The following is a 13,219-nucleotide window of genomic DNA, read 5'->3' as shown; positions in this document are numbered from 1 at the left end:
AGACTGTGAACACAAAGGTGATGTATATGGTTTCGGAGCTAAAAATAGCACCTATCTCACATTGCCCCTATAATGATTAAAAGAGATACTTTTTTTAAAAAAACAGCTGGCCCTCAGAAATAACTAGCTCCCTCCTTTTTCCCTCTCTGTATCTGCTGGGGTTTATAGAGGTCCAGGGAGAGCCAGAATCTCTGATTCATCTACATGGAGTTACCTCATTCTAGAAGAGTGCACAGTCAACAATGGACAGTGACATCAGAGAGGTTGACAGTTTGGAATTTAGGACATTTTACGGGAACTTGTAAGGAAAAGTTCCTTCAGAACACCAGGTACAAAAGCCAGTCTCCAAGAGATAACAAAGTGAGTGATTACTGGTTATATATCCAGAAGAAATGAAAATAGGATTTCATAGAAATATATGTACTTTCATGTTTATCGCAGCATTATGGACAATAGCCAAGATATGGAAAACATTCTAAATGCTCATCAGTGGATGAACAGTCCAAAACAACGTGATATACAAATACAATGGAATATTATTCAGCCATGAGAAAGGAGGATATCCTGCTATTTGGACCTTGAACACATTAAGTGAGATAAGTTAGAGAAAGTCAAGTACAGTATGATATCACTTATATGCAGAATCTAAAAAAGTCAAACTTGTGAAAAATAGAGAGTAAAATGGTGGGTACCAGGAGATGGAGCGTGGGGGAGGATAAAACTAATGTTAAGGGTACAAACTTCCAATGGGTAGTAGATGAGTCATAGTGATTTACAGTACAGTAGAATAAATGTACACCACAATATTTTCCCATAATTACAATTATGATATATATTAATACATCATCAGCAACCATTTTACAATATATAAATATATCAAAGCAACATGTTGTACACTTTAAAGTTACACAGCGTTATATACCAAATATGTCTGATTAAAATAAAAAATAGTTCCCTGTGCCCTACAGTAGGGCCTCATTGCTTGGGATAGACTGTGATGGAAGATAATATAAGTAATATATATATATATACTGGGTCACCCTGTACAGAAATTGGCACAAAATTGTAAATCAACTATATTTTAATTTTAAAAAATTTTAAAATTGAAAAACAAAAAAAATATCAAAAAAACACAAACAAATAAATAAACAAATAAATAAACCACCCTTCTATGGGTGCTGTTCTAGCTCTCCCTACTTTCTTATGTATCCTTCCAAAGTTTCTTCATGTGTATTCAATATTACATGGATTAAAATGTGGTGCATTCGTACCCTGGGTTCTGTGTCTGACTTTTACTAACAAGTGTCCTGGAGCTCTTTCCATTTCTGTACATAGAGAACATCTTCATTCTTTTATACAGCTGCATTCCAGTGTGTAGATATATTATAATTTAATCTCTTCTCCACTGATGAACATTTGGGTTGTTTCCAATCTCCTGCTTCCATAAATAATGCTAGGATGGTTAACCATGTACACATGTTGTCTCACACAGCAGTTCCATCTGTATGACAAATTCCCCCAAGAGAAGTTTCTACAGGGCAAAATCTTAATCATACCTAAAGAGAGAATCAACCTATAAACACAGAAGCCAAAGCTATAATTCTTCAGTGAGGTGTCCAGTTTAGCACAGGAACAGATAACTAAAAATCCCTATAGGAAAGATATTTCTTACTTCCTCTCTTTGTAAAAATAGAAAAAAAAACCCAAACACCCATGATGAATGTGCATTTTACTCTTCATTTAATGTGCTTTGCTCCAGATGTTATAGAAATCATTGAATTCGATGCACTCTGTTATAATTTTTATTCACAATGCTGTTCAAAGTCTTTTGAAGAATATTAGGGAAGTGGCTGAGTTTTGCAGGAATTAATATACAGAGACCTGAGTTGGAGTTCCTTAGAGTAACAACTGTGGAGCCATTTTATGCTTCAGAAGTCATATATTCCTAAATTGAGTTATTGGGTTAGTGGTTGGCAGGCATGCAAGTTTAAATTCATATTGTTCTCCCACTCCTTTCCTGTCAGGTTCCAGCACACTGACCCCAGAAACAACTGTATAACCCTCTATTTATAATAAGGAGCCTCTTCTTCATGAAGCTTCAAGCACTAAGCCAGCCAGAATGTCCATGGCTGGGAGTAGAGACTTGGCACTTCAACTGTGTAGGACAGAAGAGCCAGACAGACCAAAGAGCCAAGAGGTGGCCTGTTCTCCATTTTCCTGACATCAATCATTTCCTTTGAGATGATTCTGACAGTAAGAGAGCTGAATTTTTCCAGTGAAGCCCCATCCCAGGTCATGTCCTCATAAATCAGAATGAGTTGCCCTCCCACAGTCTACTCCAAGGACTAGCCCTGCAGGCTCAGCAGAACATCAGCTCAGGCACCCCAAAAGAAAACACAAGGGGCCCTGTAACCCAGAGGGATTCAGAATAAAAGAGAAACAGCCAAGCAGGCAGAAGTATAAAAACACTTGTCTTGTCCTTTGTAATGTTTTCTTATGAAATTTTAAAAACTGGAGGTTTGGGATTGGCATAGGCAAACTGACATATATATGGAATGACTGGCCAGTGGGGACCTTTTGTGTAGCACAGAGAACTCTACCCAGTATTCTGTGATAATCTGTGTGGGGAAAGAATAGATGTGTGTACATGTCTGACTGAGTCACTTTGTTGTACAGCAGAAATTACCACATTATTAAATCAACTATATTTCAAGAAAACTTTGAAAAATGAAAAAAAAGGTTCTCATGGAGAAGTTAGAAAATTCAGTCTGCAAGGAAGAGCAGATAGACCAACTAATTTCGCTTCTGCGGACTACTGAAGATGGTGCCACCCAGTGAAGACTCAGAGCCAGGGCGAGGGGCTAAGGAAGGTAGCTCAAGAAACTCCAGCAACCAAGGAAAGCCTGGAGGAAAGGCATCAGAAATCAAAGTGCAGCTGCTCTTTCTGCTGTTTAAATCATTATACATCAGCTGCAAATTTAGTTTGTTGGCCAACACTCAAGAGTGACATATGGCCAATAAAAGGTTCGGTGGAGTTTTCCATCTGCTGTTCGACTTGACCATGGCTTCCACATGGGCGGTTCAGTGTCAGAACCGGCTGCACTTAGAATCCTTTCATGAGCTTCATGTAGGCCTGTTACATGGGCAAAATTCTCTGCCAGTGTATGCCACCAACTCAGCAGGACATCTGACAAGGATGCTCCCTGGAATTTGTTCCACACTCAGGATCCCTAAAATTTGTTCTACACTCATATCTAAAGGCTTTCTAGGATCTACAGAACAAAAGTTCAGAGTGGACAAGCTCTCCAGAATGTTGCAGGTAGGGATGCCGTGGGTTTTACAAGCTAAGTTCTCTTGACCCTCTGCAAAAAGCTTGTGATGATAACTACCCTCTGTGTGCTCATTAAAACTCATGCCAGATACAAAGGAATGGGCAAGTGTCAGGGACTCAACTTTGGAAACCATACTCATTGGCTTTAAAACGCAAAGAGAAGAGCTTTATTTTCCTGGCTCTAGGTTGTTCATTTTACCCACTTTGGAAAGAGAACTGCCTGCAATTGAGCAAATCAAGGCAAGGTAGTCCACTTGTTGCTCTATTCACACCCATTAGCTGCTTCGCTCCTTCCAAAAGGGGCCCTGCTCCCCTCTGCCACCAGTATTAGAGATACCTCGATGGACCTCCTGCCCTTTCACTTCTATAGCCACCCTACAGTGGTGGACACAGTGTAGTATTCCAGATAGTCAAAGTCATTTTAATCCTTTTCTATTTGTTATGTTCTTAAAAGTGGAATTGGGGGATGAATGAAGTCCACAATGACACCTTTAAGAACGAAAACTGTCTGGACAGATGATTTCACTGTAACCCAAAAGGGACACTAGCAGGAGAAACGATGGTGCCCACTACTGTATTTGCTTGCATTTTGCATGATGCTGTCATTTCTCCTGCCTGTTCTGCACTTGTCAGAAATATACTGCCAGAGACAGAGAGAGATTCAGGGCTAGACTCAAAGAAAGCCCTGTCACAATCTCCAGTTCTGAATCTGTTGGCAGAGAGATGGTGGAATGGCAGGAGGGAGACAGGGGAGGAAGAGAGACTTGTTGAAATACTACATAGGAATTGATGTAAAAAAATGAAAAGTCCCTGAGTCTGTAAGAAGGTGGCACAAATTATAACAATGAATCATTTGCACAGAAATGGGCTCTCAGTCCTGACAGACAGTGAGGATTTAGGAAGATGGATTTCTCCTGGGTTCAGCAAGAAGCTAAGGCAAGGAAGCCGGTGGCGCTTGGGGTTTGGCAGAGAGTCACAAACTCTTTTTTGAATGTGCTGACTTGGCAAAAACTCAGTCCTCAAGGAGCCAGCCTCTCTGGAGACTATAATTTTTTTTTTTTAACCCATGTGTATTTGAGGGAAAATTTAATCTCTCTGCCACTGACTCATTTACACTTAACTCATCAAAAAAAATTTTTGTTTTGTGCAATTTGATGGCCAGTAAGTTACAGGCTAATTTAGAAACAGCCTCAGGTTCTGGAAAAGGACCCAAACCCAGAGACAAGAATCAGATCAGCTTCTGCTTTGATGGCAAAGAGTGGGAGGTTATTTCTTTGGGTAACACTGCAGGAGAAAAGGGTCTCTACATTTTAATCCCCAGCTCCCATGCACCCACAAACACACACACTCACACTCAACTATAAGAACTGAGTCCAGTAGGAGATCAATGGAGTGGATGCCTGAAAGGCTCTGTCCCCTAAAATAAAATTTGGTCACAGTAATAACCTACAAATAGTAATGGTCAAGATGCATCATCCTTAACCATTAACTGACAGGCACAGATTGCCTTGGGTTTAGGTCCTGCCTTCCTTTGCCCTTTTCTTGCTGTATTACCTTAGGCAGTTTACTTCAGCCTCCTGAGTTTCAGGTTTCTCATTCATAAAATGTGGGCAATGAAAATAGTGCCTGCCTCCCATTGGTGAATGGGCAGTGCACTGATCCCCAGGCAGTGGTCAGGGCAGTCTCTCCACATGGTACTTACTCATGGCCTGCTTCAAATCAGTGAGCTGTAACCCTTCTTGCCAGGTGGAGTAAATGCCCATCAGACACCTGAATACACCACCTCAGATCCTCTCGGCCTTTCTTGATGTCACTGCAGTCAGAGCATTCATGCAGGCGCAGTAGAGAAGGCCTGGGTCTCTCACCCCCTTGAGGGCATCTCTGTGGTCTTCACTTTGGTTCTACTTGAAGCTGTTGAAGATGTAGAGATGCTCCTTGGAACACAGACAGGAGTGGAAGAGTGAGATGGGATGAGAAGAAAGGTAACAAAGGGTATGGTAATGAATAGGTGGCTGCAGTGGCAACTGCGGCTCCATCCCTGGAAGTCTCTAGAATAATGTGCAGCACAGGCTTCGTCACTGGCTCACCAGGACCAAGACACCGGTGTATTTGGCCACCCATTCTCCGCTCTGGGATGTTAACTACTTGGTATGTGGGTGGGGCCTGCTCCTCAAGGAGAGGAAGCCAAGAGCTGTGGGTGGTCCCTGCCTGGAAAGGAAGGAAGTGGAGAGCGCCGAGGGCTCAGCAGGTCCTGGCCAAGTGGCTACACCTATGACCAGGAGCCCTGGGACTTCTCAGCACCCTGCTCAGTGCCCATGCATGCAGCCAGGAAGCACAGGGGCATTAAAAACCTGCGGGAGTAAAACTTTCAGGCACTGGTGGGGAAGACGGGAGCTGGTGGATAAATTCTTCCCCTTCTCTCCCCTCAGGGTCCACTGTTCGGAGACCCCCTTTGTACCTCTTCTTGAAAAATGGCCTCTTGAGATGAAGCCATGTGGAGGAGGCTGGCTCCACAACCCATCCTCACTTTACCTCTCCTGCCTCCTTCCCCTCTGCCTTCACTCCTGCTTTTGGGATTAAGTTGTTCCAGTAAGTCTGGGCCTCTAGGGGAGCCAGACTAAAGCAACAGGGTTAAGTTCACATAAATTCCATTGGCCATCAGCCTACCAACCTCACAGGGACTAGACCTTACCTAGCATGCTGAGAGGCACCATGTGGGCTATCCAGTCACATGTGACCTATTAAGAAGACAAGGCCTTCTAAATACCCACGAGAAAGTATTAGTTCCCAGTATGTGGGTATCCCTAGGATGGGACATATAGCTTCCAGAGACAATGGTCCACAAATGCAAGATCCCTCTTCCCCTAAATTAGAGCAGGGAGGTTGCATCTAATGGCTTCTTGGACTTGAGCTAGAGGCAGTGTCTGTGCGGCCTAGCCCTTTGACATTGTCTGCAACAACCCCAGGCTACCCCTGCGGCTAACCAGTGGAAAATAAGGATTGTATGGTGGAAAGTGGTCCCTAACAAAACTATAATAAGGACACAACACTGCAGTTAACCTGAAGTGTTTCAGGACTAATTTCAGGTTTTGAGATTTTAACCATATTCTGAAAGAGAAAATAAGTATCTTCTTGTATCTGTTAAGGAAAGGGCTGTCAAGACACACAATTGCCCTGTGTCTGGCACTGAGGCATCCATCCCTACCTAGTCCAGCCCAGTGGCCCTGGCACTGAGATGATGTTCCTGATCCCAAGCTGCTCCCACCCTCACTGGGGCTTTCCTGCTGCTTGCACTCCAGGAACTACTCTCTGCAAAATGAATAATACATCGCTTTGTTTCTGCGAGGACACTTGCCACTCTCTGACTTGCCAAAGTGCGGATGAATATTCAGCAAGGCTGGTGGCTTCCACTGCCTGCCATGAATGGGCAGGGGCAGCGGTGACCCATGTGATGTGATTTCAGAATGCTCCTCCTGCCTGGAATTCACCACAAGAAGACACCAGAAATCTGTGGAAGAGGAAATTGCCATTCACAGAGCCCTGTGCTCTGGATTCTGAACTAGAGCCTCCCCATGGAGTCACTAGGGATGGGCACAAAGTTTACACAGAGAGCAGACATTTTAGGTTTTGTGGTCCTAACACTCTAACTCTGACACTGGAGGGGCCAAAGCAGCTACAGATAATAAATGCATGAGAGGGTGCAGCAGTGTTCTGCAAAAATTTACCAAAATGGGATCTGGCCAGCAGGCCGGAGTTTGCTGTCCCCTGGGCTGGCTTATGTCACCTTTGTAAGCACTCACTGAGGGTAGGCACTATGCTCCTGGTGGTTTCTCTTCAAGTGCAGTCACTCTTGAAAGAAATTACTCAGCAAATCCCAAACGTCTTAGCATGATTTGATTTATCACCCAATCTTCTGAAGATGAGAAGTGGGGGGAGGAGGAGAAACAGCCCTCCAGAATAAATCCAAGTATCAGGAGAAGGAAAAAGAAAGTCATAGGAAGAAGAAAGGAGGAGGTGACAAATCGTGAGGCTTATGGTAGAGTGGGAAGGAGCGGAGGGAAGGACTTTAAGGACAAACTGTTTCAGGGTCCATCCTCCAGCTTTGCACCACACCTGTAGGCAGTGTCACACACTGTGGTTAAAAGCATGGTCTGGAAGTCAGCGGCTTTGAAACAACTGGCACTGCTTCTGACAGGTGCTGGGACCTTGGGTAAATTATTAATCCTGGGCATTAGACTTCTCATTTGTCAAGTGAGGATTCATAAAATTGAAGTGAGGATTAAGTGAGATAATTCATGGAAAGGGCTTGGCAAAGTGCCTGGTGTGATGTGAGCACTCAAAAAAGGCCGTCGGTTACCATGGTTAATTACCTAGACTGAGCCCAAGGAAGGAAAGGCTATCAGAGCAAAAATGCCAACTGTAAGTTCACAAATTCGCTTAGTGAATATTCCATATAGCTCCGGTCTCTCTTATATGTTAGTAACTTATCAGAGAGTCCTCTAGACTGTCTGGACTAATACTAATCAGCAGTGATACACACTGAGAAGTTCCTGCATAACCAGGAACCCATTAAGCCTTGCACCTAAGAATTCTCTTTTCCCCATTTTTGTAGACTTCAATGTCTTAGCAGTTGATCACTACCACTATGTCTTAGCAGTTGATTACTAACACTATAGGGAGTGTGTCTGTGATCCAACCTAAATGCTGAGGCTTGCTTTATCCAGCCATTTATTTCAAGCATACTTTCTCAAGGGCTTACAGAGGCTTGAGCAGAAATACAGGAAAGAGTACAAATTAGATAAAATATAGTGTTTAGGGCAAGCAAGACTAATTGCTTTTTAATTCTATTTGCATGAAGCCCAGTGAGACCCTGTTCACAGTTAAGGGGTCAACATATGACAAGAGCATTTAAGTTTCTAAATGAAATCAAGTTTCTAAATCAAGTTTCTAAATGAAAATGTAGCCACCACCACAAAAACAGAAAAATGAGAATTGGAAATTGAATGCTTCCTGGGCTTGAAATGCTCATTTATAGTGGAGCCCTGCTGGCCTCTTCAGCCCCTCCCAGCCTTTGACAATCTATGCATGTTCTGCCTTCACCAGGAAGCTTATACCCACAACTGCAGTCTATACTGGTTTCTGCCCACAGGACAAAGAGCAGTGGCTCTCCATCCTGGATGCACATCAGAATAAACTCAGGAGCTTTCCAAAAACACTAATGCCCATCCCTCCTCTAAGAAATCTGATTGAGTTAGTCTAGGTAGGATTGGACATCAGAATAGCTTTTAACCTTTTATTGAAATACTACATACAGAAGATGCCCATGAGTGTTCAGCTAGATAAATGTTCACAGTGGAACACGACCATGTAACCAACACACATATCAAGACACAGAGCGTCACCACCCCCTCACGCCCACCCCCAATCTGTGCATCCTTCCAAATACACTCCTCCCAGGGGAAGCCCTTTCCTGACTTCTGACAGCATAAGATGAGTTTTGTCTGTCTTTTACCATAATGGAATCATACACTCCAACTTCTTTATATTTAAATAAACTTTTAAATTTTGAAACAGTTCAGTTTTTTTTTTTAAAAAAAAAAAAAGTGTAGACAGTACAGAAGGCGCCAGTGTACCCTGCACCCAGTTTTTCCTATTGTTAGCATTTTACATTGTGATGGTAGGTTTCAGTTTGACACTTTTTGTCTGGTTTCTTTTACTCAACATCATACTAAAGAGATTTATCCACATTGTTGCATGTAGTTGTTGATCTTTCATTCTCATTGCTAAGTGGTACTCCATTACGCAAATAATCCATAATTATTTATCCATACTACTGTTGATATGCATTTGGATGGTCTCCAGTTTGGAACTCTTACAAGAAGTGCTGCTATGAACATACCAGTAGGCATCTGTATTTTTAAAAAGCTTTCCAGGGATTCTAATATGCAGCCAGAACTGGAAACCACTCACATAATCTAGGCCAAACAACTCATTCCTCCTTGTGCTGTTGTCCTATTATTTCTTATCTCTCAGTCTTTTCTGCAGGAGGGGGTGGGGGAGAGGAGTTGGAGCAGGGCATGGTGTTCTCTGCTCCCACAGGGCACAGGACAGCACTGGAGACAAAACAGATCTTCAACAAATGCCTGTGCAGACTCATCCATTGATTATGCTTTCCTATTTCACAACACGTTTTGTTCCAGGTTTGCAACTACTTCTGGGCTCCAACATCTCCCGCTGATGGGGTAAGCTGTTTGATGCCTACCTTTGCTTCATCTGGCCTGAAAGAAGCCTTCGCAGTGGTCCTCACAAACTGGGTCCTGAACATGCACCTTTGGGACACGCTTGAAAAAACAAATCTTGAGTAGCAAGTTGAGAGGAGACAGAACACACTATGAGCCCAGATCAACCAACCCATGGTGATATATTAGTTACTTGCTATTGTTCCTCTGTATATTGATTGTTTCTCAACTTCCCTCATTTTTCTCAAAGCTAATTATCTTTTCCTTATTGATTTTTTTATAGCAACTCTCCATCTATAAGGAAATTAACCCTTACTAACCTCCCATACATGGTGCACTTATTTGCAGTGTGCTTTATGCTATCGAATTCTGTATGTGGTGTCCCCTCAGAAACCTCATTTCTAAGCCTTTTTTTTTTTTCCTTTCCTGGTCTTCCCTGGTGTCCACACAAAGCTGTTATGTGCCTGGCATTGTGAACATTCCAACCTGTTCTCAGTGGAACATGAGACCCTGATTTCTGCCAGGACATGGGGCTGTGCCACTGCTCAGTTTTTCTACGTATTAGTTTCCTACTGTAACAAACTACTATAAAGTAGGTGGCTTAAAACAACAGTAATGTATTATCTCCCAGTGCAGCAGGCCAGAGCTCAAAATCAAGGTGTTGGCAGGGTTGGTTCCTTCCAGAGGCTCTGAGGGAGAAACCATCTCATGTATCCTCCCTCTGATATGTTTTCCCCTAAGATGGATCATTGCTTGAGTGCAGTAAGTGCATCTTACTCTCCTTCATCTTTCTCTTGGTACCAAGGACACAATAGATGTTTATGGTTAGTTGAGTGGACCACATTAGCACTGAAGACTGTGTGCCCACTTAATCTGCTCTTAGAGCTTCTCACTCACCTTTTTTTTATGTTGCACTGTTTGAAGTTCTTTTAGAGCCTGTTCTCCTAGCATTTCTCCTCATTATTCTACATCATCTACCTATACTCACCAGAAAGGAACTACTCAGCCACATCCCTGGTCCATCATCCTCACACCATGCTGGGTGGGGCCGGGTCACACTGGCACAGCTCTGAAAGAGTGAGTTAGCTACACCTCAAGGCTCCAATACTGGAAACCTCACCTTTGCCCTTGTCATTGCTGTTGGGCCTACGTTACTGCACACGCACATTTCTGGCCTATTTGGAACATGACGCATCTACCTGTAAACTGCCAATCTGAACCTGCTCAATCATAAAGATTGATTAACTTCTTAACCCAAAGATCTAAAAAACATAAACTGAAACATGATGGAGAATCCCGAAGTATCTGAGTTCCAACCCCAAACAGATGGTGATACAACCAACTAGTGCCCAAAGAGTGAGCCAGACGGCTGGATCCTCTTCTCCAGAAGCCCAACGTGTAAGAAGGCACAAGGTGTTAAAAATTGCCCCTGTCTCTGCTGAGAGATGATGAAGGATTTGCTTTAAGCATATTCCTGCATTCTTGGTGCAGTAGCATTTAGGACTGCTGGCTAGCAAGCAAGGTAGAAATTACTATCTCTAGACTTCCTTCTCCAGCTACCTTCTACACTGTGATGGAAGAGATCATTCTGAACTCTGACCGTTCTATGGATGCAAATGGCCCAAGGCTCCTCATCTCATACAAGGCCATGCATAATCCAGCCCAAGCTTCCTCTAGAGAAACGGGTCACTGGGTCACTCCATTTCTAACCACACTACTCTACTCCCCATCACCCAAACACAGGGGCTGTCACTCCTCTATGCCTTGACTTAGGCTAGTCCCCTACCTGTACTTCCACATTCTCTCATCCTGCTGGAAAATGCAAATGTATATAGGTATATTTCCACTGCAATGCATTGCAATGAATCAGAACTAGAAGCCATGGTAAACCTTTTTTATTTTATTTTTTTTCCTGAGGGGGTGGTGTTTTGGTGGGGAGGATAAGAACAAGTGTTACAAAAATATTCATAGCCTGTGGGATGGAAGAGCTCAGCAAATTCTGGGAGCATCTTTGACAACAGCCTCCTACCTTCCCCCTGTTCAGACTGCCTCAAGTTAGGGTACAGCCCAACCCACTGGTGATGGAGGCTGGGAAGCACGTGATACCTCCAGGGCTTACTCACCATCAGGTTCTCCATCAAGAACTCCTGTTATATTACCTAAACAACCAAATGTCCTCATGTGGTCCCAAGCCTACCTGAGGGCTGTTGCTAAAGCTTTGCTTATGTAAAACACCATACAATGAACCAGGCAATTTGAGTTTTAAAGGTTGGATTTTAAATGTGAATCTGCACAACAGAGAATCCAGGTCCTTACTCCATCTCTCATCTTACCAGCTTTGACTCCCTACTGTTCTGACCCCTCTGGAGCCTCACAGTAGCTCTTGCTCCTTCCTTCACCTGATCTCAGCCCTGATGAGGTGAGCAGCAGAGGTGTGGTAAAGAAAGAACTCGATATATAAGAGGAGGTGAGGTGTGCAGTGATGCATTGCTCATGGCTGTTATTTGGCAATTGCTTTAAAGATAAAAGTTTTATTAAAATTTTCACTCAGGTCAGATTTTTTGCATATCAAATTATCAGAATCAAGGTGTCATGTGACCAAAAAAAAAAAAAAAGGAAAACAGTCATTGCTGTGGCCAGGGGATAGGGTTGGGGGGAACTTTAGTTTCCAGCATGTATCACTGATACTGTGTGCATGCATTACCTTGTCACCAAAACATAAATGAGGTTTTTTTGGTTTTTTTTTTAAGACTATATATGCCCTTAACAGACCCACTGCACCACGGTCCTAGGGAATAGAGCATGCTAACCCCAGGAGGGCCTAAGGTTAAATATCCAATTAATTCCAATATATTTGCACCACTGCTTTGTTGGAGATGAACATTTGGGGGTTCTCTTTTAAGTGCTTCCTCTTTCTCGTATTGGAGGTAGAGTCTAGAATTGCCTGTGAATTTGTAAATAACAAGAACATAGGAGATGGGTTCAACATCATTTCTCCGACAGGAAGCCAACAAATTACACAAATATGTATCTGAGAAGAAAAGGCATATTTAGGAATGCAAACTCACGTTTCCTGTTGGGGAACATTACAGTCCTGTAATGCAACACAAACGGTCAGCAATCTTCAATAGTAGGGTTTATTGGCTTATTTATTATTTGGAAACTAAACCAGCAAAATACAACATGCTGCAAATTTGTTTCATTTGCTCTCTTCAATCAACTCCAGATGAATTGTTAAGCTTGTTACTCTCTTATAGGCTATCAATAGTTTTTCCATCAAAAAACTATTTCAACTCATTATCGATACTTTTCAAAAACACCACTGTCTAGCCACCATCCTATTGACAGCAGAGGATAAAAGAGAAAACACCTGAGGAAATGTGAGTCAAATGAATTCTGTGAGTAAAACCATCGCTTTTGTTTTAATGTGGTTCATTACATGATCTCTGATGATGCAAGTAAACACAGCAGCATCTCCATTTGCTGGGAGCACTAGCAAAAATTCCCTATACACACCCTCTCTCTGCTCTTCTGAAATAAGAGAGTCGGTGTGGCTAAGAATTATGCTTTGCAGCTCAAGAGCCAGACTGAAATGCCCCACTGGCTCCTAGCTAATCACCTTGGCCAGCTGTCTTAATTTTTCTGCCTA

General features: G+C 42.8%; 1 protein-coding gene across 5 annotated transcripts in view; it reads left to right on the top strand.

The window, feature by feature from the left end:
• The first annotated feature begins 262 nt into the window (after positions 1–262).
• Positions 263–13,219, top strand: part of SLC24A5 (solute carrier family 24 member 5) — a 51,335-nt gene continuing 38,378 nt past the window's right edge. Inside the window, exons 1-5 of one of the 5 annotated variants that reach the window (XM_084971130.1) lie at positions 263–360; positions 2,680–3,319; positions 5,078–5,313; positions 9,532–9,747; positions 12,828–12,950. The gene's annotated coding sequence lies outside the window, so the exon portion shown is untranslated. Of the gene's footprint in view, positions 361–2,676; positions 3,320–5,077; positions 5,314–9,531; positions 9,748–12,827; positions 12,969–13,219 lie in introns of all 5 variants that reach the window. The other 4 variants (XM_084971125.1, XR_014811985.1, XR_014811987.1 and 1 more) reach the window with 4 other exon arrangements.

This window comes from Sus scrofa, chromosome 1 (assembly GCF_054392235.1).
Source record: "Sus scrofa isolate SSC_HxYL_T2T_F1_AM1 chromosome 1, Sscrofa_HxYL_maternal_Yorkshire_Landrace_v2.0, whole genome shotgun sequence".
In the NCBI taxonomy this organism is placed as follows: Eukaryota; Metazoa; Chordata; class Mammalia; order Artiodactyla; family Suidae; genus Sus; species Sus scrofa.
Note: the sequence above shows the minus strand (reverse complement) of the source record. Positions and strands in the feature narration are given on the sequence as shown.